Source organism: Bos grunniens, chromosome 10 (genome assembly GCF_055505025.1).
Source record: "Bos grunniens cultivar Pamir isolate PY7600 chromosome 10, Bosgru_T2T1.0, whole genome shotgun sequence".
NCBI classification, from domain to species: Eukaryota; Metazoa; Chordata; class Mammalia; order Artiodactyla; family Bovidae; genus Bos; species Bos grunniens.
The window spans coordinates 55,697,367-55,722,643 of record NC_141174.1 but is presented as its reverse complement, the minus strand read 5'-3'; the positions used below and the strand labels follow the sequence as shown (position 1 = coordinate 55,722,643).

Here is a 25,277-nt window from a genome sequence, read left to right as displayed (position 1 = left end):
GAGAATAGCATCAAACACTGATTTTCTCCATCTACTCACCTACGCTCAGGAAGGGCTCACACTGTTTGCAAGGCCTGAAAACTATTATTTTCTGTCCTCCAAAACACAGCCCCAGGAAGCTAAATCCGAGAGGGAAGGGATAAGTGCAAACAGCCACATGGACAACACAGAGAAAGGAGAATTCAGTGCCAGGTTGACTTAGAGCAAATAGTATCGGTGGCATTTTTGTCGAACTCTTAAACAGAAGACGGACTCCAAGTGTCATCAAAGAGAAGCAACCTGAGGACAGTTGACTGTTAAACAGGAAGGGACAAGAGGGAAACTTGGAGTCAAGTTTCCATTTTTCACACTATATAAAACCACCTCTCCACAGCTGGCTCCATCCATCAACAAGAGAAACCCCAGCTGGGGCAGGCCTGCAACAGGCCCTGGAGAATCCCTCAAATACCCTCTCCAGGATCCCTGCAAACTGCCAGGTATCATAACACCTGCACGGGAATAATGAATAACTGGAGATCAATAATGAATAACTGGAGATCAGACCTCCTACTTTTGACACCTGTCATGCACAGGTCGTATTTTGATCACCAGTGGGTACTTTCTGCCGCTTTATCTATAGACACAATAGACAAGAGCCTACGCGATTACTATAAAAATCCGACTTTTAGGAAACAAGTTTTTAAAATTGTTTAATATCCACCAAGAGTAAGTGGATGATGCCAAGTCACCTCTCCCCTACCATCAAATCTGCCCATCTCCTGAGATCTTTTTTACCCAATTATCTGACCTACTACCCAAGAACCACTTTGTGCTTACCATAGGGTTGCCCAGACTTGGCAAACAAAAATACAAGCTATTTGGTTAAATGTGAATTTCAGAGAAACCATAAATAATTCCCAAACACAAGTATGTCCCATGCAATATTCATGACACGCTTCTCATAAAATTATTCACTGCTTCTCTGAGACTTAAATTCAACGGGGCGGCCTGTATTATATCTGGCAAGTCTAGTTTGACATTCTAGAGAAAACACTGAAGCCTGACAACAGCTGGAAGCAAACTTTGGGATCCCCCAGCTGTCGCCTCATTCCACACAGAGGATTAGCTGAAGCGGTGCACTGGCCTTGCCGCTCTGGGCACAAGGACAGGAGAGGGAGGCGGGAAAAGTCTCTACCACACAGAAGTCAAGCCCACTCTCCACTACTTACAAGGCTTACTGAAAATATCAATACAGAAAAAATGTGAACTTAAACACACAAGCCAGACACAAAGCAAGCGTTTTATGCTTCTACTTATATGAGGTACAGAGATTCCTAGAGACAGGAAGTAGAATGGTGGTTGCCAGGGGCGGAGGGGAAGGAAGATAATGACAAATTACTGTTTAATGGGTACAGAGTTTCAGTTTGATGAGAAAGTTCTGGAGATGGATGGTGGTAGTGGTTGGGTGACTTATGTGTACTTACTGCTCCTGAACCGTACATTTAAACGGCTAAAGAACTAAATTTTATGTTATGTATATTTTACAACTTTTTTCTTTTAAATTAGCCAATTTTCTCCTCTTTTTCACATTAGCTAGTAGCCTTTCCCTCCCTTAAGCCTAATTTATCTCTAACTTCATGGAGTAGGTATCGCTGCTAAGATTCTCACAATGTATGAGGAAATCACATCAGCAAGACAGGGATGAAAATCAAGATTGGCGGGGCGGAGGGGGAAGGGGGTGAGTCCCTATACCCAGCTGGCCCCATCGATCAGGGCCTCCCAAGGCCCCGCAGAGGCACCCCACCCCCCACTGCACCCGCCCTGCTCCTGTGTTCTCAGGCCCCGTCATCATCCTCCACCCAGCCTTCAATAGGCTCTAGAAACCTCTCAGGAACTGAACTCAAGAGAGTCAAGAAAGGTCAAGGAGGCCACTGGGCCTGTGGAAGCAGAGCCCTAAGCCCCACACCATCTCTGTAGTCGGCATACTTCTCTTCTCTGAAACAGTAACCAGGTCTTAGGGCTCTGAACTTGCCTTCAGGAAAGTGAAAAAGCCAAACAACAGCTGAAAGACAATTGAAGGGAGAAAAACCAAGTTTGATTCCTCTGGGACCAAGAAAGGGTTCTTTCCCATCCGCTCACATAGTGATGTCACACACACATCCTTTCTACCACCCAACTCCGAAGGCTCCAGGCCAGAGGTCACTTCAAACACGTTCTGGTGTAAAGTTACAGGTCACTTGCCTTGCAAGGGCCAAACAAAACAAGATTTGGGGACTTCAGAAATGGCTCTGACATATACAGTTAAAAAAATAAAACCCAGGCAGAGTCAAGGGCTAGAAAATATTTTCAAAGGCCACAAACCTGTGCAAGGGTCCACACGTTGTCTGGAGACAGCAGGGAGGCTCCCTCACTCAGTGCTGGTAAGTCCCTGGGTCGATCCTCAGGGCTGTGTAGACTCTCCCTCCCAGGAACCCATATTCTTTTTTTTTTGCAGGGGGGTGGGTTTGGGGTGGGGCGGCGCACCGTAAGTCCTTTAGGAATCCGGATTATTCTCAGCTCTTACTTGCCCAATCTGACCCTGACCTGGCCAGACAGCTAAGCAGCCACAATGACCCCTCATTCCCCACACCAGACTCAGCAGGGCAGACAGAGGGACAAGGGGGTGGGTCTTTAGCAGGGGTTCTCTTACCTCTCTGAGCCACAGAATCACAATGGAGATTCCCATGCCACCCCCACCCCATCCCCAGATTCCTCTCTCCATCTAGTGCAGAGTCCAAGGATCACCAGGTTTGGCAAGTACCCCAAGCAATTCCAAAGGAAGGGGACCCTCAGACCACACACAAAACAGAGGCCAGATTTAAGCTTTAAAAAAATAAATGTTAGAGCAATTCAATGATACATAAGAATGCTCACAATATAATGTTTGGTGGGGAAAAGCTGAATAGCCAACTTCATATCCTGGGGTCCAAGTTGAATATTTATATACACACTGAACTTGTTTCCAAGTTAACTAGTGGAGGTGATGGAATTCCAGCTGAGCTATTTCAAATCCTAAATGATGATGCTGTTAAAGTGCTGCACTCAATATGCCAGCAAATTTGGAAAACTCAGCAGCGGCCACAGGACTGGAAAAGGTCAGTTTTCATTCCAATCCCAAAGAGAGGCAATGCCAAAGAATGCTCAGCTACACAATTACACTACCACACAATTACACTCATCTCACACACTAGCAAAGTAATGCTCAAAATTATCCAAGTGAGGCTTCAACAGTATGTGAATCGTGAACTTCCAGATGTTCAAGCTGGATTTAGAAAAGACAGAGGAACCAGAGATCAAACTGCCAACATCCGACAGATCACAGAAAAAGCAAGAAGGTTCCAGAAAAACATCTACTTCCGTTTCATTGACTACGCTAAAGCCTCTGACTGTGTGGATCAAAGCAAACTGTGGAAAATTCTTCAAGAGATGGGAATATCAGACCACTTTACCTGCCTCCTGAGAAATCTGTACACAGGTCAAGAAGCAACAGTTAGATCCAGACATGGAACAACAGACTGGTTCCAAATTGGGAAAGGAGTATGTCAAGACTGTATATGTCATGCTGCTTATTTCACTTATATGCAGAGTATATCATGTGAAATGCCAGGCTGGATGAAGCACAAACTGGAATCAAGATTGCAGGGAGAAATATCAATAACCTCAGATACGCAGATGACACCACCCTTAAGGCAGAAAGCAAAGAGGAACTAAAAAGCCTCTTGACAAAGGTGAAAGAGGAGAGCTGGCTTAAGGCTCAACATTCAAAAAATGAAGATCATGGCATCCAGTCCCATCACTTCATGGCAAATATATGGGGAAACAATGAAGAAGTGACAGACTTTATTTTCTTGGGCTCCAAAATCACTGTAGATGATGACTGCAGCCATGAAATTAAAAGACACTTGCTCCTTAGAAGAAAAGTTAGACAAACCCAGACAGCATATTAAAAAGCAGAGACATTACTGACAAAGCTCTGTATAGTCAAAGTTATGGTTTTTCCAGTAGACATGTATGGATATGAGAGCTGGAGCATAAAGAAGGCTGAGCACCAAAGAACTGATGCTTTTGAACTGTGGTATTGAAGAAGACACTTGAGAGTCCCTTGGACTGCTAAGAGTCACACCAGTCAATCCTAAAGGAAATCAATCCTGAATATTCTTTGGAAGGAATGATGCTGAAGCTCCAATACTTTGGCCACCTGATGTGAAGAACTGACTCGTTAGAAAAGACCCTGATGCTGGGAACAATTGAAGGCAGGAAGAGAAGGGGACAATAGATGATGAGATGGTTGGATGGCATCAGCAACTCAATGGACATGAGTTTGAGCAAGCTCTGGGAGGTGGTGAAGGACAGGGAAGCCTGGCATGCTGCAGTTCATGGGGTTGCAGAGAGTGGGACATGACTGAGCAACTGAACATACAGCCGCTGAATATACATACAGCCAATATGTATCAATCAGTACATATTGAACTTGCTTCCAAGTTAACTAAGGAATAAGACTTCCTTCTATAAACATTTTTGCTTCCCTGGTGGCTCAGAGGTTAAAGCGTCTGCCTCCAATGCGGGAGACCCAGGTTCAATCCCTGTGTGGGGAAGATCCCCCGGAGAAGGAAATGGTAACCCACTCCAGTATTCTTGCCTGGAGAATCCCATGGATGGAGAAGCCTGGTAGGCTACAGTCCATGGGGTTGCAAAGAGTCAGACATGACTGAGTGACTTCACTTTCTTTGACTTTCTATAAACATGGTGATTTTCAGACACCATCAGCTTCTGAATCTGCCTGCTCATTCATCCATGCTCTGATGCCAGCTTCTGGTACCCTCACCATCTGAAAACAGGATCTGCTATTGAAGGGAAGAGAGTGATTAGTGGGGAGAAGAGGGTTCCAGACCAGGATCTTTTCTGATTCAGAGGACTGAAGGGTGAGGACTCCCAAGACACGCTGAGAGATCAGCAGGGAAACTGGCTGGCCAGAGCAGAGATTTTGCAGGAGATGGAAGAAAACAACATTAGAAAAGTGAGTTGGGGTCCAGCTATATATGCAACCGGGGCCACTTGAGCAGCACTGGAGCCACAACACACAGTGAACTGTGTGCCAGAACTTGACGACAAGGAATGCAAATTGTTTTACAACCAGGACAGGGAAGAAACAGCAAGAAGGAAGGGGCATGGGGTAGGGGACAGTGGAGAGTAAATCAGAAAATACAGACCGACAATCATCCAACTACCCACCTTTGACCATGAATATTAAGTCTGGAAGCCCAGCCACCTTCCAACTTTCTCTTGTCTTTACTATGCATAGCTGTGGCAGAGGTTCTGTTTGCTTTTGAGGAGAACTTGGCACTCCAGGGCCAGTGGCTCGAAACACTGGAGTTGTCCTGATAGCAGCAACTGTGATTTCTCAACCCCCTTCCTTGTGCCAGCTCACCTGCCTTTCAAGCATCCACCTCAGCCCCAGGCTCCAGTAGCAGAGAGAGGAGTGAAAGGGAAAATGCCAGCATCAGGACCAACTCTGGCATGGAGCATCCTTCAGAAACAAAGGATTCCCGTTATGCACAAGACTTTCACAGACCCCCTTCGTGACAAACTACAATACCAGGCACCACCACTTATCACCCACCAGCCATGTGGGCCTCCTCCTTTAAGAGCTGGTCTATCTCTAAGGCTTCTCTTGGGAAATTAAGCCACTTTACTTCAGGCTTTGAAAACTAATGCTTAGTGACAAGTTATTTTTCCTACTGTCAAAGAATAATACCCAGAATTCAGTATTCTATATTAAAATCAGTTCTTTTTGCTATACATCAAAAGCCCATTCCCTCCTACAAATGGCAAAGCTGAGATACCATACCAAGGGATGTAAAAAGCAGCAGCCAGTTGCCCTGCAAAATCACGCCAATAATACCCTCTCTCGCCCTGAAGAAAGAAGCCCCCAACACAAATAAAGGAGAAGAAACTGGAAGAGAATGCACCATCTTAGTCATCTGTTAGTGGGATAAGCTGCATTTTGACATTTTAAACTAGGTCAGAACTTGGGCTCTGATCTTGGGCTTTCTTTTATTTATTATTTTTATTTTTTGGCTGTGCTGGTCTTTGTTGTTGCACAGGCCTTCTCTAGTTGTGGCGAGCAAGGGCTAGCTAGTCTCTACTTGCGGTGAACGGGCTTCTCATTACAGTGGCTTCTCTTGTAGAGAAGGGCCCTAGAGTACAGGCTTCAGTAGTTGTGGTACATGGATTTAGGGACCTCGTGGCATGTGGGATCTTCTGGGATTAGGGATCAAACCCATGTCTCCTGCATTGGCAGGCAGATTCTTTACCAGGGAGCCACCAGGGAAGTCCCTGGTATTGGGCTTTTAAAGTACTTTCTTACTTTATATTTGGAGTAACAGATTGGTGAGTGTAGAGACTCCTTCCTAAATTATGATGCCTAATAACCAAAGCGTATTTCTAATTTTTTTGGATCTCAATTACAAAGCCTGCTGTGCTTAAAAAAAAATTAAAAAATTCTTTGATTAAAACTATTAGCTGCACCATAAGATTAAAACATAAATGTCTTCTCCTCCAATGGATTTCAAGTGTTTCAGCCTTTAATCAGAAGTGGTCAACCTCTTACCTCTTTGTAACAAAGAATTTCTCATGGGTTTTAGACAAGCATCACATGACCGTGAGGGCACTAGAGGGAAGAGCAGACACACAACAGAATCAACTAGATGCGGAGGAGAGGCTCCTTCCAGCCTGCCCACTTCAAGTCTCATTCTTCCCTCCCTGGATGGCTCTAATATGATCATGCGTTCTTATAACTACATTTGCAAATGACTGACTCAATTCAATAACTGCTACCTAATTATATCTAGACTTGGGATGTACTTGTTTGAGGGAAGCTATATGGAATTAGGGCCTTAACAACCGGGAACTCTGTTGTTCTTCACTGCTGTGAGCCTGTAGTCTACAGCACTGGTGTCTCCCCAGGCCTCCCCAGGGCAATTCTGGACCCAAAGGCTCCAATGGAATCTAATGTAAGGTGGAGATATAGGCTCAGTGGGGCCAACCAGAGACAGGCTTCCAAGTTCAGCTCCTAAATCCACGGCCTTGGGGGTGAGCTGAAAGTACAGATGCCTCGGCCCCTCTGGAGGACGCTCCACCAGCACCCTGGGGAGGGGCAGCCGCAGGTGACAGTGCAGCCTTAGCAGTTCAGCCCTGGCTCACTGCAGATAAGCAGTAGCAGTTCTAGGTAAGGGCCATCGGCCCCTCACGATAGCACATTAGCCAAGTACGAAGCTAGAAACCAGCTTATTGCTGATCAATATAGCTGGTACAAAACCAGAAAAACACTGGAGTGAGGAGTGGTAGGAAGTCAGGTCCCCTAATACTCTCAGGGGATTTGGAACTTGAGAGGGGTTAATTTTATCAAAGGAGCACTTCCAAAGATGACTGAGCCTTTGAAGAAAGAGTCGGGGTCCTGTGCCATTCCAGTCACTTGTCTTGCCAACTCAGTCACAGGCTTTTTCCATGTACTTCCCTGGCCATCCTGCTTGAAGCCACCTGTCCCCACTTTAAACTCCTAATGTACATCACTTATACAACTTCCCAAATTGCACCCCACTCCACTAGTGAATAGTCCATGACCTTAAAAGAGAACAAAGGGTTTCTTGGACAATAAAGTCTGATAAACCAAAGATTATGCAGATGTGTATTCATTATGGAGACTATGATTCTGAGGTTTTAATAAATTGTTGAATTTTATTTGAGGAAAAAGCAAGAGAGTTCCAGAAAAACATCTATTTCTGCTTTACTGACTACGCCAAAGCCTTTGACTGTGTGGATCACAATAAACTGTGGAAAATTCTGAAAGAGATGGAAATACCAGACCACCTGATCTACCTCTTGAGAAATTTGCATGCAGGTCAGGAAGCAACAGTTAGAACTGGACATGGAACAACAGATTGGTTCCAAATAGGAAAAGGAGTACGTCAAGGCTGTATGTTGTCACCCTGCTTATTTAACTTCTATGCAGAGGACATCATGAGAAACGCTGGACTGGAAGAAGCACAAGCTGGAATCAAGATTGCTGGGAGAAATATCAATAACCTCAGATATGCAGATGACACCACCCTTATGGCAGAAAGTGAAGAGGAACTCAAAAGTCTCTTGATGAAAGTGAAAGTGGAGAGTGAAAAAGTTGGCCTAAAGCCCAACATTCAGAAAACGAAGATCATGGCATCCGGTCCCATCACTTCATGGGAAATAGATGGGGAAACAGTGGAAACAGTGTCAGACTTTATTTTTGGGGGCTCCAAAATCACTGCAGATGGTGACTGCAGCCATGAAATTAAAAGACGCTTACTCCTTGGAAGGAAAGTTATGACCAACCTAGATAGCATATTCAAAAGCAGAGACATTACTTTTCCAACAAAGGTCCGTCTAGTCAAGGCTATGGTTTTTCCTGTGGTCATGTATGGATGTGAGAGTTGGACTGTGAAGAAGGCTGAGCACTGAAGAATTGATGCTTTTGAACTGTGGTGTTGGAGAAGACTCTTGAGAGTCCCTTGGACTGCAAGGAGATCCAACCAGTCCATTCTGAAGGAGATCAGCCCTGGGATTTCTTTGGAAGGAATGATGCTAAAGCTGAAACTCCAGTACTTTGGCCACCTCATGTGAAGAGTTGACTCATTGGAAAAGACTCTGATGCTGGGAGGGATTGGGGGCAGGAGGAGAAGGGGATGACAGAGGATGAGATGGCTGGATGGCATCACTGACTCGATGGACGTGAGTCTGGGTGAACTCCGGGAGTTGGTGATGGACAGGGAGGCCTGGCGTGCTGCGATTCATGGGGTCGCAAAGAGTCGGATACGACTGAGGGACTGAACTGATCTGAACTGAAATGCAGTTGACCTAGGAACATGTTTTCAAGGAAAACCTATTACTTACTTGCAGAAATGAAGATCTACAGAAGATGTGGGGAAATGCTGAGCCATCCCATTCACTCAACAACTCATTATGTCACATCTTATGTTATTTAAGTGACTTGAATATTTATTCAATTTTTCATTATTTAGTTCTGTATGCATTTGGGTATTATCTTAAGTAGAACATTCATTTAAGCTAAGATCACATCTTACATGCCTTTGAGTTTCCAGAAGCCCCAAGTCTACCTGCTATAGAGATACACTCAAATTCTTTTAAGTGTTAGCTCTGACATTATAAAACATGTGTGTTAGAATATATGATTTTTAAAACCTCAGTTCATCAAGTTTCTATATACATATGGGCTTCCCTGGTGGCTCAGTCAGTAAAGACTCCACCTGCAATGCAAGAGACCCAGGCTGGATCCCTAGGTTGGGAAGATAACCTCAAGGAGGAAATAGCAGCCCACTTCAGTATTCTTATCTGGGAAATCTCATGGACAGAGGAGCCTAGAGGGCTACATTCCATGGGGTCACAAGCATCGGATGTGACTACACCACCACACACACACATACATATAAAAGGGGCTTCCCAGGTGGCTCAGTGGTAAAGAATCTGCTTGCTGATGCAAGAGATGCTGGCTCAATCCCTGGGTCAGGAAGATCCCCTGGAGGAGGAAATGGCAACCCACTCCAGTATTCTTATCTGGGAAATCTCACAGACAGAGGAGCCTGGCAGGCTACAGTCCATGCGGTCACAGAGTTGGACACGACTGAGCACACCTGCACGCGTACACATATGTATGTATGTATACCAAAGCCCAGGGATGTAAATGGGTTGTCCAGTATCATAAAAAGTTAATCAAAGAACCATGAGAAGATCCGAGGCCTTCCAACTCCTTAGTCTTCCTTCTGTAATTTAAGGAAGGCTTATCCTTTCAGGTTCCAGTTGGTTTTCCAGTAGGTGAAAGAATGAATTTCAGTGATTTGAATACTCTAGGGAGCATGACACACTCTTACCAAGTAAAGAACAAAAATGAAAAAAGATTCAAGTAATAACAGAGGTTCAGGGGACTTCCCTGGTGGTCTAGTGGCTAAGAATATGCCTTTCACTGCAGCAAGTGTGGTTTTGATCCCTGGTCAAGGAACTAAGATCTCACATGCCACAAGGTACAGCCAAAACATTAAAAAAAAAAAAAAAAGGAAAAGTATATGCGTCTTGTGCACACACGTGCGTGTGCGAATCTATTTCTTCCTAAAGGTGTCCAGTGATAAAACCATGATACCTCTTATTCCTCCACTAGTCTCAAAATGACATGGATTCAATCCTAGCAGATCTATATCAGAACCACTTGGGAAGAAAGCGGGGGAGGGGTGTCATCTGCTAATACAGAAAAAAGACCTCCAAAAGTGCAGGTCTCAGCATTTTCACAAAGCCCACAGGTGACACCAGCCCACAGACACAGATGTGAACTACAGGTCTGGAGGCCTGGAGCCAACTGTCTCATTTGCAAGGGACTGCCCAACGGACATTTCAAGATTTCACTCTACTCCTAAAGGTCAATTTCCTCCAACAAAGACTCTCCGACCCACTCTTCCCCAAGCCTGCCATTCTCTTTCCTGTTCCAGAATCCCTCAGTGCTTGACTTGTACAGCTGACAGTGAGAATTCTCCTGTAACTCCAGGGCTATGAGACACAGTAACCGTGACTGTTAAAGCACACATCGTGGGACCTCCCTGGTGGTCCAGTGGTTAAGAATCCGCCTTCCAAGGCAGGCAGACTTGGGTTCGACCCTTGGCTGGGGAACTAAGATCTCACATGCCACAGAGCAACTAGCCTGCACCCCGTAACCAGAGAGAGCCTATGCAGCCAAAATATAAGTAAATAAATGCAATTTCCCCCACATTTAAAAACAAAATAAAGCATACACTGTGCTTCTTTGTATTAAGACTTTTTAGTTCCTCACAGGGGCCCAGACGTTCTCAGCCCATGCACAGACACTGCAGATGTCAGGCAATGCTGCACAAGCATTGCGCTCTGCTTCTCCCCTTTCCAAGCCACTCCATAATGCATATTAGAAACCACACCAGGGAAAACGATCTTATTACAAAGTGATCTTATCACTTTGCTCCCTACTTTCCAGTAGGTCATCCAAAAGGATGGTGTCTCAACCAGTAATCAGTAGCAAACCACCTCAACACAGCTCACAATTGATTGTGAGTCGCAGAAGTGTCAGGACACTGGGGTTAAGAACTGTTGACAGAACTAGTCACTAATATCCTTATGCTGGTGTTGGAAATGAAGACACAGAAAAGAAGACTAAGCAATGATGGTTCTCTAGAAAGTAGAAATGTCCATTTGTTCAAAATCTACTTTATTGCATTTAAGGGGATAAATTACTGACTATGGGAATAGTCCTCACAAAGCTGGTAAATCACAAAAGCTCCAAGACAATGGCCTTATAAAAATCTGAAGACTACTAACTAGGGAATCCCCTGGCAGTCCAGTGGTTAGGACTTGTTTCACTGCTGGGGTCCAAGTTCCATCCCTGGTCAGGGAGCTAAGATCCTATAAGCCAGGCAGCATGGCCCCCCTAAAAAAATGAACAAATAAAATTTTAAAATAAAAATAAAGACTACTGTTACTGTACTTCCTTTGTGGAACTTATCCCTTACCTTATAGACAAGAACCCCAACATCAAAACTTCCCTGGTGGTCCGTGGAAGACTCTGCTTCCAATGCAGGGGGTGCAGGTTCAGTCTCTGGTTGGGGAACCACGATCCCATATGCCGTGTGGCATGGTCAAAAAATAAAATTAAATTATAATAATAAATAAAAAGGACAGCATCCACAGGGCCAAGACCATCTGAAGGCTCAGTCCGCATGTGGTTTGTCACCTCTGTGGACAGCACAAAGGTAACCAACGACCTCATGTTGGTAAAGACAAAGTCCATTTCTCAGAACCCCTCATCCTACCCTCTCATCAGCACCTAGAAGTCCTACCCTCACTCACCTCAACACCGCCCATCCCCTCGGTTTTCCTCCTCCTCCTCTGGCCGTACCTCCCTAGTCTCCTCTGCAGGTTTACCCTGCTCTGCTACACCGTGAACTGGGAAGGTTGCTCCCAGGCTCGTATCAGTAGGTACTCAAAGGTTTGCTGACTGAATGGTGAACTCTGTTTACACTGATGGATAAACTGCTGGAAACCAGATTCCCATGCTACAGGCACCCTACAGAACGATCCCCAGCCTCTCCAACCAGCAAGGCAACCGGAAAAACCAGGGTTTGCATTCATACCCTACTCTCTCCTCCTCCCAGTGCTCCTTGATTTTTTCATTTCAGGCTTAGGAACTTGCTTTTTTCCCATTTCTTTTTGTTGGGGATGGTTTTGATTCCTGTCTCCTGTACAACATCACGAACCTCCGTCCATAGTTCATCAGGCACTCTGTCTATCAGATCTAATCCCTTAAATCTCTCACTTCCACTGTATAGTCATAAGGGATTTGATTTATGTCTTGAGAGTCCCTTGGACTGCAAGGAGATCCAACCAGTCCATCCTAAAGGAGATCAGTCCTGGGTGTTCATTGGAAGGACTGATGTTGAAGCTGAAACTCCAACATTTTGGCCACCTGATGCGAAGAGCTGACTCACTGGAAAAGACCCTGATGCTGGGAAAGATTGAGAGCAGGAGGAGAAGGGGACAATAGAGGATGAGATGGTTGGATGGCATCACCCACTCAGTGGACATGGGTTTGGGTGGACTCTGGGAGTTGGTGATGGACAGGGAGGCCTGGCGTGCTGCAGTTCATGGGGTCACAAAGAGTCGGACTCAACTGAGCAACTGAACTGAACTTAGGAACTTAAGAGGATTTTGATTAGGTCTCTTTTGAGGTAGCTGGAAATAAAAATTGTTCAACAGGAAAATAACTGCTCCATAACAGGTTTATTAAAGAGCTCCTTCCTAACTCAATGTATTTTCCTTTTGCCCAAGCTTTAACATTTTAAACAAAGAATGCAGACCTTTTATCAGTAAAGGTCACTGTCCAACAGAAATTGCTGATGGCGGTAAAACAAATAGTAGTTTTATATTAAAAAACAGTGAGGGCAACAGGAAGGGCATGTATGAAAAACAAACACTGTAGTCAGAAGAAATACTAGACAGCATCTATAAGTCTGATCTTTTAAAGAATAAAGATAACATATTAGGGGCCTGCTAGGTAGCGCTAGTGGTCAAGAATCCACTTGCCAACGCAGAAGACACAAGAGACCCAGGTTCCATCCCTGGGTCAAAACATCCCCTAGAGGAGAAGTGTCAACCACTCCAATATTCTTGCCTGAAAAGTCCATGGACAGAGGAGCCTGGCGGGCTACAGTCCATGGGGTTGCAAAGAGCTGGACACAACTAAGGGCACACACATATAACACCTGAGCTGTGACAGGCTGAGCGATGCCCTTCCCCCAGAAGATGGTCTCCTAATCCCCAGAACCTGTGCAAACGCTACCTCACACGGCAGAAGAGTACGTGCAGATGTGATTATGAACCTTGAGATGGGGACAACATCCTGAATCATCCAGCTGGGCCCAGTGTAATCACAAGGTCCTTAAAAGAAGTGTCTAGGTCAAAAGAAAGGAGAAGTGACACTGGAAGCAGAGGTCAAAGAGCAACCTAGGAAGATGCTATGCTGCCGGCTCAGAAGATGAGGCCACAGGCCAAGGAATGCCAGCTGCCTTTAGAAGCTGGAAGAGTCAAGGAAAGAGAATCTCTCCAAGAACCTTCAGAAGGAGCATAGCCCTGTTGACGCATTGTTTCTAAGACTTCTGACCTCCAGAACTATGAAGATAATTTTGTGTTGCTTTAAACTAGTAAGTTTAAGGTAATCTGTTATACTAGCAAAATGTTTTTATTTCCATGGCTGAGTAAATCACCTGAAATACTTAAGCTCATTTCTAATGAGATAAAAACAGAAATTTTCCTCTGGCAAGTAGGAAGTATGAATACCATTTTTCAAAAGAACAGGAGTACTTTAATGAGTCCACCTCGCCAGCCTTTCATGTGAACGTTCATATGGGCTTCCCTGGTGGCTCAGTGGTAAAGAATCCACGTGCCAATGCAGGAGATGTGGGTTCAGTCCCTGGGTAGGGAAGATCTCCTGGAGGAGGAAATGGTCACCTGCTGCAGTATTCTTGCCTGGGAAATTCCACGGACAGAGGAGCCTGGTGGGCTACAGTCCATGGAGTCACAAAGAGTCAGATATGACTGAGATACTGTGCACAAAGTCATTTATGCCCTTAGTGTGAACAAGCATCAACTCCTGATAACTGCCCCAGGGAGCAGATAGAATAAAGCGAGAAGTCAAGTTCCAACTGAAGGCAGGTTTACAGATCTCCACGGTGTAAATACTCTCACCAAAGCCAAGTAAAGCCACCAATGTAATGTCACCGAATATCAACTTGAGAAGAGATGCAGTCAGCTCACATGAGCAGCTATGAGACAGCTGGGCAGTTCATGCCCTAATTTTCTGATTCACAGTACTTAATATGTGTTTCCGGAGAAGGCAATGGCACCCCACTCCAGTACTATTGCCTGGAGAATCCCATGGGCGGAGGAGCCTGGTAGGCTGCAGTCCATGGGGTCGATAAGAGTCGGGCACGACTGAGCGACTTCACTTTCACCTTTCACTTTCCTGCATTGGAAAAGGAAATGGCAACCCACTCCAGTGTTCTTGCCTGGAGAATCCCAGGGACGGGGGAGCCTGGTGGGCTACCGTCTATGGGGTCACACAGAGTCAGACATGACTGAAGTGACTTAGCAGCAGCAGCAATATGTGTTTCACTTTGATGGAGGTACTATGAGATTCTTTAGCAAACAAAGTACTCTTTTAATTAAATAAAAGTTTGGGAAACAGCACTATACCTTCCCTCGGATATTCATACATTAAAGGCTCTGACAAGTTCTGCAGGCTTTTTTGTGTTTTATTTTTTAAGCTCAGTTATCATAGTTCAACTCTGTGTTTTGTACTTGTATTCACGGATGGGGCCACCTGAAGCTTACTCAAGTTAGAAAGCTCTTTTTAGGAGAGAGGATACAAGATTAGGTGCAGACCCTTGGTAGGGACCCTCTATTTGAGGGATCCTGGAGCTCCAACCTTATAGCTTCATGGCAAATTTCATCCGTGCATGTGTTGAAATCTCCCTGCACTTACCAACACCTGACATTGCACTAGTTCAAAGATGCACACACGTTAAGAAACGCTGTCCCAGAGCATGAATATGAAACAGGCCAGAAACAGAAAGTGCTTGCTTAACAAGGTATCTATTCTACACCAATGTGACTATATCTGGACCCTAACTTTGTTTCCAAGGGCCAGCTTCCAAAAGATAGAAATAGCCTTGTTTTATAGGCTGCTTCCTTCAGGAAAGTATTCCCTGTAATAGTCACTGATTCATGCTTTCAACATTTCCTGAGCACCACACGGGAGGATACAAAAAAAGGCTGAAATAGCCTCAAGGAGCTAAACTCTGAAAGAACAGCAGATGTGCACCCACACCACAAGCTGCTTGTCATGACAGCTCCATTTGAGATGGGAGGTATCAATCTCAAGTAGAGGCATGGTGGTCAATAATTCTGCTATGATGATCTAGGAGTCCATAGCCAAGGGCAAGATAGGGACAGAATGGGGATAGGAGGAGAGAGTAATGAGGTTGCTATGGAAACCCTCCCCAGAGCAGTGAAGGACAGCCAGCACTGCCCTCCCTCGTCCTTGGGCACAAGCACCACTCTACCACCCTTCAGGCTATGGGTCTATTTCCAGAAAAAAAAAAAAAAAAGCTCCGTTATTAGGTTACATTTACAGACCTACTGAGAGAACAATGCTCTTGCTAAGTTCCCAGATGCACCTCACCCAAGGAAAAGGATCTACCTTTAGGCCTAACCTACCTAAAAGATACAGGCTTCCTGGTGGCTCTGCTGCTGCTACTGCTGTTATGTCACTTCAATCGTGTTCAACTCTGTGCAACCCCATAGACAGCAGCCCACCAGGCTCCGTCGTCCCTGGGATTCTCCAGGCAAGAATACTGAAGTGGGTTGCCATTGCCTTCTCCCCTGGTGGCTCAGTGGTAAAGAACCTGCCTGTCATTGCAGGAGATGCAGGTTTGATCCCTGGGTTGGAAAGATCCCTCAGAGAAGGAAATGGAAACCCACTCCAGTATTCTTGCCTGGGAAATCCCATGGGCAGAGGAGCCTGAAAGGCTACACAATCCATGGGGTCACAAAACAGTCAGACACGACTTAGGGACTCAACAACAATAAACAACACCCAAAAGATATATAAGAATCAAGAATGACTTGGTCTCTATCTCAAGTTCAGGAATAAGGAGTTTGAACAGGCAAAGGTGCACCATACATCTAGTATTTTAATTTGGCAGTGATTAGATGATAAAGTCTGGAGAAGGCAATGGCACCCCACTCTAGTACTCTTGCCTGGAGAATCTCATGGACAGAGGAGCCTGGTGGGCTGCAGTTCATGGGGTCGTGAAGAGTCGGATACGACTGAGCGACTTCATTTTCACTTTTCACTTTCATGCATTGGAGAAGGAAATGGCAACCCACTCCAGTGTTCTCGCCTGGAGATTCCCAGGGACGGGAGAGCCTGGTGGGCTGCCGTCTACAGAGTCGCACAGAGTCGGACATGACTGAAGCGATTTAGCAGCAGCAGCAGCTAAAGTCTAGGTTATATGTAACCTCTGGAAAGTGGAAAGAATCAAGTTCATGAGAGGTCTAAACTGTTGTCCTTGTTGAAGGACAACAAGGCGCATGAAGCTGGGGAGGTGGTGAGAAGGAACCCAGGACAGAGAGTTCAGTGTCTCACACACAGTGGGTTCTTTACAAACATGTGTTGATTACATATGAACATGTCTGAACCTAGTGAATGAAGAGACCATCCCAGCTGTTCAGCTCACGTCTCAAGTCTAGTCACAGGACTCAGAGCCATGCCTTGCATGCTGTCAGCACTCCTGTCCAAGTACAGGAGTTCCTGTCCCTAGAATAACCTTGATCCTGGTTAACCCGGAGACCACAGCAAGGGAGACCAAATACTTTCTTGTCCCCTCGCTAAGGGCTCCTGACTTCAGCCCAAAGCAACTTTTAAAATGCCAAGTTCACTGGAATCGAGGCCAAAATCTCAGTGTTCCCATATGACAACTCATTCCCAAAGGGGAAAAGACCAACACTGACCAGAGGCTTTTACAATCAGAGTCACTGACTCTGGCCATTCACCAGAAATAAATATTTATTCCCACTGGAGGCCTTCCAGAGGCTGGTGGCATGCTGACCCATCACATAAAGACTGATCAGGACAGGGCAAATGGCCCATGCCTCAGGACTAGCTGTGTCCAGGATGAAACACAGGTTTCATCACACCTGCCAACTCCCAGGGACTGGCAGTGGCTCCCTCTCCTAGGATCAGTAGGAAACTGTCATGATTTTCTAACAATATCTGCCACAGGCACAAAGTGATAGCACATGGGCTATTTACTGCCCCTGGTCCTGGTTTACTTACATTGTATGAATTTTATACATGCATATGCTAAATATATACACATATGTAACAATATAACCCATTTGTAAGTCCCCCTGATTAGCTTTAAAAAAAAAAATAAAAGTTTTATTACAAACAATTACATCTAAATTGCAACCATACTGAAGGGAAAGAGTAGGAAGCATGACTCCAATCAGAGCCCAACATGTGGTAACACAGCTCTTGCTGGGAGGATCCAACTATACAGGCTTGTCAGCCACAGGCCTTTCCCTCCCCAAGCAGGAAGCTCCCGGGTGCAGAGAGAGGAGTCGCTGGGGAGGCACTTCCTCCCATCCTTGGGATCACCAAGTGCCTGCCTTGGCTTGGGCCTTTCACAGCAAATTCAGCAGGGCGAGGAGGGCTGACCCTTGCAGACCCACCATTCACTGCTCAAGGCTCTGTTTGGGGGACTTCCTTGGTGGTCCAGAGATCAAGAATCCACCTTGCAATGCAGCAGATGCAGGTTCAATCCCTGGTTGGGGATCTAAGATCCCACACACCATGGAGCAACTAAGCCCATGCACCGCAACTAGAGAGTCCGTATGCTGCAATGATGCAACAAAGGTCCCATGTGCTGCCATTATGATGCGATGTAGCCAAGTAAATCAATAAAAATACATTTTTTAAAAAAGGCACTGTTTGGGGGTTTTTACACGGTCTCAGGAGCCTCATAATCATCCTTAATCCCAAACTTTGAGCTAAATACAGTGAATGCTGGCTCCCCCTCACTTCCAACTTCCCTCTTTCTCTAGCTACATTGGATACCAGGACAGATCAGCTATGTATCCAGCCATGCGAGATGAAACATAAACACTGCAAGGGCTGAGAAGTAAGGAGATCAGCAACTCCATGATGCTGAAAAGGGTGGCATATGTTTAGAGCAACACTCTAGCACACAAAGCTATGTTTCCACCTAAAGAGGAGAGAGGAATCAAATGGAATTTGTACAGGAAAGTGTAAAAGTGTCAGTCATTCAGTCATGTCTGAGTCTTTGTGACCCCATGAACTGTAGCCTGCCAGGCTTCTCTGTCCATTGAATTTTCCAGGCAAGAATACTGGAGTGGGTTGCCATTCCCTTCTCCATGGGATCTTCCCAACCCAGGGATTGAACCAGTGTTTCTTGCATCTCCTGCATTGCAGGCAGATTCTTTACCATCTCAGCCACCAAGGAAGCCCAACTTTCCTCTCCTTGTATAGGAAAGGACCTTCCTTTACAGGCAAGTTTGTCTTTCACTTGCAAGGATATATCTATTTCCACAAGGTAAAATGAAATAGTCTGTTTAAATATTCTGGCAAGTGCAAAAAACTAAAAAAAAAAAAAAGCAAGGAGGTGGTCTGGCTGCTCCTCAGTGTCCCCTCTGTTTTCCATGAATAATCACTACCGGATTAGGTCATGTTGACTATTTCTAGAGCAGCAAACAACGGCTCAGCGCCAGACATCTTGGAAGTAAGTTTGACTCTCTGACTAAGGCTGGCTTGTGATGCTTCTCTGAATACTTTCTGGCCCTGAGGTCATCCCACTACATCCTCTTTAATGCCTGCCTTCCCTTCGAGCTGTCAGGACCGGGGCAGCTCCCACCAGAGGAGGGGGTGGGAAAGAGGATGGACTACTGATGTCTGGTGCTCCTCCTGAACCCTCAAGCCTGCAAATCAATTCACTGCACCGACAGTTGTAGCATAAATGATTCATAGCTGTGTTAATCAATACATTTCTGCAGACACTGCTATTAACTCTTGGTCATTTCAAGGGGAAAATACATTTCAGAAGCTGTTGTGCCAACCTGGTGGACACAAAATCCTGGAGCTTTGTGAAAGTATCTAGTCACACAGCGGGGGGAAAAAAGGTAACCTGACCTACAATAGAGATGTTAGTATTCTTAGGCAGAGGCTGGGATTAAAAGCTCATGCCAGTAAGGAGATGGCTCTACACATGCCCAAAGCAAGAGCTACGACTGTGACCCTTGCCCAAATTTACCTTTGCCAACAGAAACTGAGCAGCAGGGCAAAAGAGTACCTGTCTTTATAATTAACATTTCAGGTCACAAATGGCAAAAGAAACAGCACCATGATAGTAACATCCACGCCCAGTACCATGACAGACATTACTAATCCATCACCACACTCTGGGCCACAGAAGCCAATTTGGCCTCATGACTTCTCTCACCTAAATCCTCTCAGCAGCCTCTCTAATGGCTAGGATATGAAACTGAAGATGAAACCCATTCACATATCTGCTTAACTCCTAACACTGCTGTCAATGATGTACTAATCAGGAAATACTCCTGGACTGTGGGCAAGCTGCACACTAGCATGGGAGCTGCTCTTTAAGAGGGCTTGATGGTATTTTATCTAAAGTAGCTTATGATCAATAAGAGATAAAACAGAACCATGCAAAACAAAAAGCCAATGTGATAGAAGTCCATTGAACAAATAAATGTGTCGGCAATTCTGAGGAAATATTAGAGGATGCACATGAAAGAGAAATCACAGAATCAAAGAATTGTGGAGCAAATAACCCAATCTGTAACACAGTCCACGAGACCCTCCCCTCGCAACCAGGCCCCTTGAGCCTTCTCTCAGAGACTTGCTCCAGCCACTGTGGCCTTCTCTGGTTTCTCTAATACAGTAAGCCCTCCTGCTCCAGGGCCTTGCCCCGCAGCTTCCTCAACTTAGAAGACCCCATGGCACCACTCCACTGACACCCTGCCATCCACTCCCTTGAGTCTGAACACCCTCCACTCAGACTACCAGCTTCCATTCAGACATATGCTCTGAAGGAAGCCCTCCTGAGCATCTTCATGACCACACCACCCCAGAGCAGCATAAGACTCCTGGTCCTTCATCAGCCCTCATCCCAGTTTCAGTGACTCTTGGAGTGAAGCCCACATCCTGGCTAAATTTTCAACTAGTTCTGTAAGGACAGGGCAGATGCCTGCTGTGTTCGCCACTGCATCCCCAAAATACAGAGCAGTACCTGGAACCTACAGGGAACACTGAATCAATGAATCGATAGATCAGTGTGCAAGTAGACAATAAGGCAGAGAATTTAATTAGAGCTGAAGGTCAAACAGGGGTTTAGAAGATGATGTGTGATGCAGAGGGTGATGGAAGTCAGGAGAAAGATGTCTACCTATGACATAAGTTTTGAAACAATTAGGCACAAGAAAGACCCAGAGAGAGTAGAAAAGGCAGACAAAAACAGTATCATGAAGGATGATACAAACCCAAGTCATGAAATAAGTTTAACCACAAAAATTAAGTTTTCTGCAGGGAAAAAGCTAACAAAATCCAATGGGGGAAGTATGTGTATCAAGTAACAGAAGAATCACTTCCCGACTATGTAAAAAGCAACTAGAAATCAATAGGTGATCCAACAATATAACAGACAGATGAGCAAAGAACAAAGAGACAGTTAACAGAAAAATACAAATGATTTAAGCACAGAAAAATATGTTCAAGCTCACACATAGTAACTGACATAAGATACCATTTTTTTCCCAGCAGATCAGAAAACACCAAGAAATTTGGTAACACACTGTTCATAGGGTGCAGGGAAACAGGAAAACCATGCGTTATTGGTTAGACAATTAATACCTTTTGGAGGACAGTTTGGCAAATATCAAATTAAAGATGAATGCCCTCTCTGACTCAACCATTTACTTCTAGGAAGTCATCCCACAAATGTGTTCACACTTGTGTGCAAATGTGTGTGTGTTTGCATCAATAGCATTGCGTAGGACAAAGGAAGACTGGAAACAAGCTAAATGTCAATTAATAGGAAGCCAGTTAGAAGAGCCAATGGAACACTGTACTGCTGTTCCAGAATGAGGCGCATCTATATAGTCTGATGTATTGGGCTGGCCAAAAAGTAAGATGTTACAGAAAAATCCAAATGGACTTTTTAGCCAACCCAATAAAATGATTTACAATGGTAAGTTTGTTGTTGTTTTTTAAGAAAGGTATATAGAAGTATATAGAGTACTCCATTCACATAGGGGATAGGAAAAGGCAATGAAAGAAAGGAAGAAGGACTACTAAATATTCACACACACACACACACAGATTATTTCCAGACCATACACAACACTGCTAATAGCGGTCATCTTTGGGAAGAGACCTTAGCTTCTAAGGTACAGGGGTTGGAGGGAAACTTTTCATCATATACCCCTTTTTACAGTCTGAAATTTTTAACCACACGATTTTTAATCATTTACCTTTGTAAAAATTAACATTAAAAACAGGGAAGGAAGACAGATGACTCCAAAATACAAATTACTGAGAAAGGAAGAGAAACTAGACAGGAGACCTGAGTCATCAAGATTCAAATATCCAGGCTGGAACCCAGAGGGGCATGCTGAGATAATGTCCCTCATACCAGAAGAGGGGCCCTTGGGTATAGAGGCTGTGATGAGCAAGGACCCTGGATGACAACCTTGACCCAGAAGCAGAGCCCGCTTTGCAAGTAGACCCCAAGCAAGCAAGCACAGGCATAAAACATAAAATTCAAATGCCTGAGATCTGCCAACACCAAGCCTTTTAAAAACTGAGGTCAGTTACACTGATGATAGTCACTTGGTATGGGGAAACTGTCCTCTGGGCTTAGTAGGCCCTGACAGTTTTTAGAACTTTGGAGAATCAGTCCTCCTGAGCCACAGGAAAAGGTCGGTCCAGAGGGCGACCACAGCTCTGGAGTTGATTTAACAAGAGAACAACAGGTTACAAAGTAGAGAGCCTCAGGCTTCTGTGTCAAGTTGTCCCCTGGGTTCCTGAGGCCGACAGCTACAGATGACAGTCACTGAATGAACTGCCCAGCCAGAGCCGAAGGAGGGCTGCAGTCTTCCTCTCAGGAAAACAGCACCATTTATCCTTAAAGTTTCAACTCCCTGGGTGTTTGGGTGGAAGACCCTAAGGTGGAGACCCTGAGTTCTTCACCCTAGGAGGACACATTTCTCACCACTTCTGCCCTGCTATTTGAGGCCTGTTTCCACTGCCTCTTTCAGCACAATTCTCTAAAATAGAAACCCGGTGACCTAGGCTGTGGTCTATTTCAGAAATCATGTTAAACACATCTGGACGGGAAAATGCCTGCCTGGCAGGGGCTTCTCCTTGGCACTTAATAAGCTAGAGCACAGACACATCTCTGTCTCCTGCCAATCGTGAGTGATCTTTGGAGTCAGTGAGTTTCACAGGCACAAATATTTCGTAAATATGCATTTTAGTGAATAAACCAAAAGAACTTAAATTATTCATAGCCAAGTAGTAGTTTTAAATCTAAGTATTCAGATTAGCCAGTTGACTTCTAGGAAGTTGCCAGCGACCTAGTCAGAGCTCAATACGACACCTTCTTGCAGCTTCTTGGCCTCTAAGCACCTAAGCCTCAAAAGGCCTAAAGGTAATAAAAATAAAAACACCTAACTGGGACTTCCTTGGTGGTCCAGGGGCTTAGACTCCACACTCCCAAACAGAGGGCCCAGGTTCAATCCTCGGTCAGGGAACTAGATCTTGTGTGCCACAACTAAAGACCAGGCACAGACAAATATTTTTAAAAACACACACACCTAACACACATTAGCACAACTCTGCAAGCTTTTCAAAGTGCTCTCACACATTCTCATATGTACACGGTACACGTGATACATATGGTACCCTGTATGCTTCCAGCCCAAAGTAAGTGTGGCCGAAGCATGCTGCATGGTACATAGTAGCCTCCTCAATAAATAGCAGAAAAGAACGATTTATCTTCGAAAGGAGAAGTTTTCCAGAAACGTGAGACAAGAAAGTAAAGCAACATCTCAGGCCCAATTTCGTACAGACGGATTACAAAAGTTATAGCACTCCACAGCTCAGAAACATTACTTTAGGGACTTTTAGAAACTTCTAACTGCTTCTGATTTTTCCTCATAGTCACTCTAAACTCATTTTCTCTTCAAGTGGAGGATTATTTTTCCTTTGATGTTTATGTACTTCTTTTCCAGCAATTTTCTCTTATGAAAAATCTAATAAAGGCATAGTGTTAAAAACTTTTTTTAATTAACCACACATATACACAGCCCAGCCACTATGATACCAGGATGAGGCCTGCTATGATTCTGAATCACAGGTGAATTTGGTATCCATATGTACTAAGTTGCTCAGTCATGTCCGACTCTGCAACCCCATGGACTATAGCCTGCCAAGCTCCTCTGTCCATGCGATTCTCCAGACAAGAACACTGGAGTGGGTTGCCATGCTCTCCTCCAGGGGATCTTCCCAACCCAGGGATCAAACCCACGTCTCTTAGGTCTCCTGCATTAGCAGATGGGTTCTCTACCACTAGCATCACCATAACTGGAGCTAAAAGAGCAATCTGTCCCTTCCTGGAGACGCTCCCTGACTGTCCCTCTGATCCACGGCAAGGGATGTGCTTGCGGCCACGGTCAGGGCCTGAGGCCTGGACGGGTCTACCCTCTGTGCATTCCTATCCCAAACATTTTGTTCAGCAGAAATGAAATCCAAGAAAACAGTAACACCAAAACCATTGACAAGGACCAAAGAACTGGCTACCCATCAGTTTCAAGTCTCCTATTCTAGAACTTTCTCATTCCTTCTATCTCTACCCAAATTTCCCCCAAAGCCTTGGTCACAGCCTGAGGGGACTTGTGGCAATGAATATGCAGCTTTCCCCCTTGGACAAGGGAAAGTTCTTAGTACCTAAGAACCAAATGATGCATGCTTTCTTTCTCCCCTTCGCACATTCGTCCAAATGGAGAGGCTGAAGAAAGCCGCACAAATTCCTATTTGCTGAGTTCTTAGGATCCCTTCAGCCTCTAAACTTGAACCAAACTCAAACAAGCCACTTGTCGATGTTTGGTTTCAAGATTCCAGAGTCTGAGACAACATGTGGTCCTTCTGGGCACAAACCCTGAGAAATCAAACAAGCAGTACAGTCACAGTTGTAGTTACTCAACCCTGGAGGGGGTTGTTCTGGTGTCCTGAGGATTCGGCACATGTCTCAATGGCCTAATTATGTCATTACCTAATTTCATGTTTAATATATCAGTGTGTGGTCAAATTATAGCCACAAATATGTAGGGGTGAATGCTGGGGCTTAACTAGGCATTTACGCCTGGGGCTGTGCTGGGTTCATGGCAGATTTAAAACCTTGATACTATTAAACTAGGTCTCTTTTTAATGTTCATTTTAGACATATACATAAATGAACACACTTCCCTTGTCCAAGGGGGAAAGCTGCACATTTATTGCCACAAGTCCCCTCAGACTGTGACCAAGGCTCAGGGAGAAATTTGGGTACCTACAGCCCTCTGCCTGGGCCCTTCAGAAAGATGCTGACCTGTTCAAGAAGAGGTTTTCCTTCAAACCTCACTCTGTAGACCTGGGGCGCTACAGGCAACATCGTTGCTCAACAAGAATCCAGGGCGAGGTATCCAGTCTCTCAGTTCCTCTCTTGTGCTTGATCAGCCATGTTACAACCATCATCTTGGGAAGAACTGAAAGGCTTCTTTTCCAGGAAGCCTTCCAGATGTTCATACAACACCGATCTGTCTGCTGGCTAAAACTGAGGCATGCTCAATTGTGTCCGACTCTTTTGCGACCTCACGGACTGTAGTAGCCTGCCAGGCTCCTCTGTTCATGAGATTGTCCCAGCAAGAATACTGGAGTGAAAAAAAAAAAAAAAAGAATACTGGAGTGGTTTGCCATTTCCTCCTCCAGGGGATCTTCCCAACCAGGGATCGAACCTGTGTCTCCCGAATGTCCTATATTGCAGAGAGATGTTTTTACCACT

At 45.0% G+C, this 25,277-nt stretch overlaps 1 protein-coding gene across 37 annotated transcripts in view; it reads right to left on the bottom strand.

Annotated features, from left to right (window-relative positions):
• Positions 1–25,277, bottom strand: part of TLN2 (talin 2) — a 496,882-nt gene that overhangs the window by 428,323 nt on the left and 43,282 nt on the right. Inside the window, exon 1 of one of the 37 annotated variants that reach the window (XM_086321328.1) lies at positions 24,825–25,146. The exons of 35 other annotated variants lie outside the window; for them this stretch is intronic. The gene's annotated coding sequence lies outside the window, so the exon portion shown is untranslated. Of the gene's footprint in view, positions 1–5,446; positions 5,472–24,824; positions 25,147–25,277 lie in introns of those variants that run through there. One more of the 37 variants, XM_086321324.1, reaches the window with a different exon arrangement.